This window comes from Arachis stenosperma, chromosome 5 (assembly GCF_014773155.1).
Source record: "Arachis stenosperma cultivar V10309 chromosome 5, arast.V10309.gnm1.PFL2, whole genome shotgun sequence".
Lineage (NCBI taxonomy): Eukaryota > Viridiplantae > Streptophyta > Magnoliopsida > Fabales > Fabaceae > Arachis > Arachis stenosperma.
Genome location: NC_080381.1, coordinates 105,377,523 through 105,381,402, shown reverse-complemented (window position 1 = coordinate 105,381,402; position 3,880 = coordinate 105,377,523). Strand labels below are relative to the sequence as shown.

The 3,880-nt window shown below is 39.5% G+C and overlaps 1 non-coding gene across 1 annotated transcript; it reads left to right on the top strand.

Annotated features, from left to right (window-relative positions):
- The first annotated feature begins 1,757 nt into the window (after positions 1 to 1,757).
- On the top strand, positions 1,758 to 1,865 carry LOC130932256 (small nucleolar RNA R71). The gene has a single exon (XR_009067414.1). It is a non-coding gene; the product is annotated as a small nucleolar RNA R71 (small nucleolar RNA).
- Positions 1,866 to 3,880: the final 2,015 nt, after the last annotated feature.

The following is a 3,880-nucleotide window of genomic DNA, read 5'->3' as shown; positions in this document are numbered from 1 at the left end:
GCATTGGGTTGCCTCCCAACAAGCGCTTCTTTAATGTCAGTAGCTTGACAGAGGGCTCTCATGGAGCCTCACATTTTCTCAGAGCAATGTTGGAACCTCCCAACACCAAACTTAGAGTTTGAATGTGGGGGTTCAACACCAAACTTAGAGTTTGGTTGTGGCCTCCCAACACCAAACTTAGAGTTTGACTGTGGGGGCTCTGTTTGACTCTGATTTGAGAGAAGCTCTTCATGCTTTCACTCCATGGTGACAGAGGGATATCCTTGAGCCTTAAACACAAAGGATTCTTCATTCACTTGAATGATCAGTTCGCCTCTATCAACATCAATCACAGCCTTTGCTGTGGCTAGGAAGGGTCTGCCAAGGATGATGGTTTCATCCATGCACTTCCCAGTCTCTAGGACTATGAAATCAGCAGGGATGTAATGGTTTTCAATCTTCACCAAAACATCCTCTACAAGTCCATGAGCTTGTTTTCTTGAGTTGTCTGCCATCTCTAGTGAGATTCTTGCAGCTTGTACCTCAAAGATCCCTAGCTTCTCCATTACAGAGAGAGACATGAGGTTTACACTTGACCCTAAGTCACACAGAGCCTTCTTGAAGGTCATGGTGCCTATGGTACAAGGTTTTGAAAACTTCCCAGGATCTTGTCTCTTTTGAGGTAATTTCTGCCTAGACAAGTCATCCAGTTCTTTGGTGAGCAAAGGAGGTTCATTCTCCCAAGTCTCATTTCCAAATAACTTGTCATTTAGTTTCATGATTGCTCCAAGGTATTTAGCAACTTGCTCTTCAGTGACATACTCATCCTCTTCAGAGGAAGAATACTCATCAGAGCTCATGAAAGGCAGAAGTAAGTCCAATGGAATCTCTATGGTCTCATTTTGAGCTTTAGATTCCCATGGTTCCTCATTGGGGAACTCATTGGAGGTCAGTGCACGCCCATTGAGGTCTTCCTCAGTGGCGTTCACTTCCTCTCCTTCCTCTCCAAATTCGGCCATGTTGATGGCCTTGCACTCTCCTTTTGGATTTTCTTCTGTATTGCTTGGGAGAGTACTAGGAGGGAGTTCAGTAACTTTCTTGCTCAGCTGTCCCACTTGTGCCTCCAAATTCCTAATAGAGGACCTTGTTTCAGTCATGAAACTTTGAGTGGTTTTGATTAGATCAGAGACCATAGTTGCTAAGTCAGAGGGGTTCTGCTTAGAATTCTCTGTATGTTGCTGAGAAGATGATGGAAAAGACTTGCCATTGCTAAACCTGTTTCTTCCACCATTATTGTTGTTAAAACCTTGTTGAGGTCTTTCTTGATTCTTCCATGAGAAATTTGGGTGATTTCTCCATGAAGAATTATAGGTGTTTCCATAGGGTTCTCCTAGGTAATTCACCTCTTCCATTGAAGGGTTCTCAGGATCATAGGCTTCTTCTTCAGATGAAGCATCCTTACTACTGCTTGGTGCATTTTGCATTCCAGACAGACTTTGAGAGATCAAATTGACTTGTTGAGTCAATATCTTGTTCTGAGCCAGAATGGCATTCAGAGCATCAATCTCAAGAACTCCTTTCTTCTGATTTGTCCCATTGTTCACAGGATTCCTTTCAGAAGTGTACATGAATTGGTTATTTGCAACCATTTCAATCAGCTCTTGAGCTTCTGTAGGGGTCTTCTTCAAATGAAGAGATCCTCCAGCAGAGCTATCCAAAGACATCTTGGATAGTTCAGAGAGACCATCATAGAAAATACCTATGATGCTCCATTCAGAAAGCATGTCAGAAGGACATTTTCTGATCAATTGTTTGTATCTTTCCCAAGCTTCATAGAGGGATTCTCCATCCTTCTGTCTGAAGGTTTGGACTTCCACTCTAAGTTTACTCAATTTTTGAGGTGGAAAGAACTTTGCCAAGAAGGCATTGACTAGCTTTTCCCATGAGTCCAGGCTTTCTTTAGGTTGTGAATCCAACCATGTCCTAGCTCTGTCTCTTACAGCAAAAGGGAATAGCATAAGTCTGTAGACCTCAGGGTCAACCCCATTAGTCTTGACAGTGTCACAGATTTGCAAGAATTCAGCTAAAAATTGATGAGGATCTTCCAATGGAAGTCCATGGAACTTGCAATTCTGTTGCATTAGAGAAACTAATTGAGGCTTAAGCTCAAAGTTGTTTGCTCCAATGGCAGGGATAGAGATGCTTCTCCCATAGAAGTCGGGAGTAGGTGCAGTAAAGTCACCCAGCACCTTCCTTGCATTGTTTGTATTGTTGTTGTTTTCGGCTGCCATGTCTTCTTCTTCTTTGAAGATTTCTGTTAGGTCCTCTATAGAGAATTGTGCCTTAGCTTCTCTTAGCTTTCGCTTCAAGGTCCTTTCAGGTTCTGGGTCAGCTTCAACAAGAATGCCTTTGTCTCTACTCCTGCTCATATGAAAGAGAAGAGAACAAGAAAATGTGGAATCCTCTATGTCACAGTATAGAGATTCCTTGAGGTATCAAAAGAACAGAAAAATAGAAGAAAGAGGTAGAAGAATTCGAACTTAATCAGATAGAGTTCGAATTGTGCATTGAGAAGGAGTGGTACTCCATAAATAGAAGGATGTGAGAAGAGAGGAAGAGAATTTTTGAAAATTAATTAAGAAGTTTTTAAAATCAATTTGAAAAATTGATTGATAATTTTCGAAAACTCAAAGTGAAAAAAGAATCAAGTGAGTTTTGAAAAAGATTTTGAAGTTAGAAGTTAAAAAGATTTGATTGAAATCTATTTTGAAAAAGATGAGGTTAAGAAGATATGATTGGTTTTAAAAAATGATTGAGAAGATATGATTTGAAAAACATTTTAAAAAGATTTGATTTTAAAAATTAATAACTTGGCTATCAAGAAAAGATATGATTCAAACATTAAACCTTTCTCAACAGAAAAGGCAACATACTTGAAATGTTGAATCAAATCATTAATTGATAGCAAGTATCTTTGAAAAAGGAAAGAAATTGATTTTGAAAACATTTGATTGAAAAGATATGATTTGAAAAAGATTTGATTTTGAAAAACTTTGAAAACTTGAAAAAAATTGATTTGAAAACAAAATCCTCCCCCTTGTGCCATCCTGGCGTTAAACGCCCAGAATGGTGCACATTCTGGCGTTTAACGCCCAATGCACTACCTTTTTGGGCGTTAAACGCCCAACCAGGCACCCTGGCTGGCGTTTAAACGCCAGTCTGTCCTTCTTCACTAGGCGTTTTGAACGCCCAGCTTTTTCTGTGTAATTCCTCTGCTGCATGTTCTGAATCTTCAGTTCCCTGTACTATTGACTTGAAAATAGAACCAAGATCAAATAAACAATACATGCAAGACACCAAACTTAAAATTAGACACTAGACTCAAACAAGAAACATAAAATCTTTTTGGTTTTTTTGATTTTGAAAAATTTTTTTTTCGAAAATTATATGAAAATAGAAAATAAAAGTTTCAGAATTCTTAATTTGGATTCCAGGAATCATTGCAATGCTAGTCTAAGACTCCGGTCCAGGAATTAGACATGGCTTCACAGCCAGCCAAGCTTTCAAAGAAAGCTTCGGTCCAAAACACTAGACATGGCCAATGGCCAGCCAAGCCTTAGCAGATCATTGCTCCAATAGCAAGATTGATAGAGATCAACAAGCTCTTGTGATGATCAGTTGAAACCTCGGTCCAATAAGATTAGACATGGCTTCTCAGCCAGCCAGACTTCAACAGATCATCATGAAAGACTAGAATTCCTTCTTAAGAACTCTGAAGAAAAATACCTAATCTAAGCAACAAGATGAACCGTCCGTTGTCCATACACGAAACAATCCCCGGCAACGGCGCCAAAAACTTGGTGTGCGAAATTGTGATCACTACTTTTCACAACTCAAATAA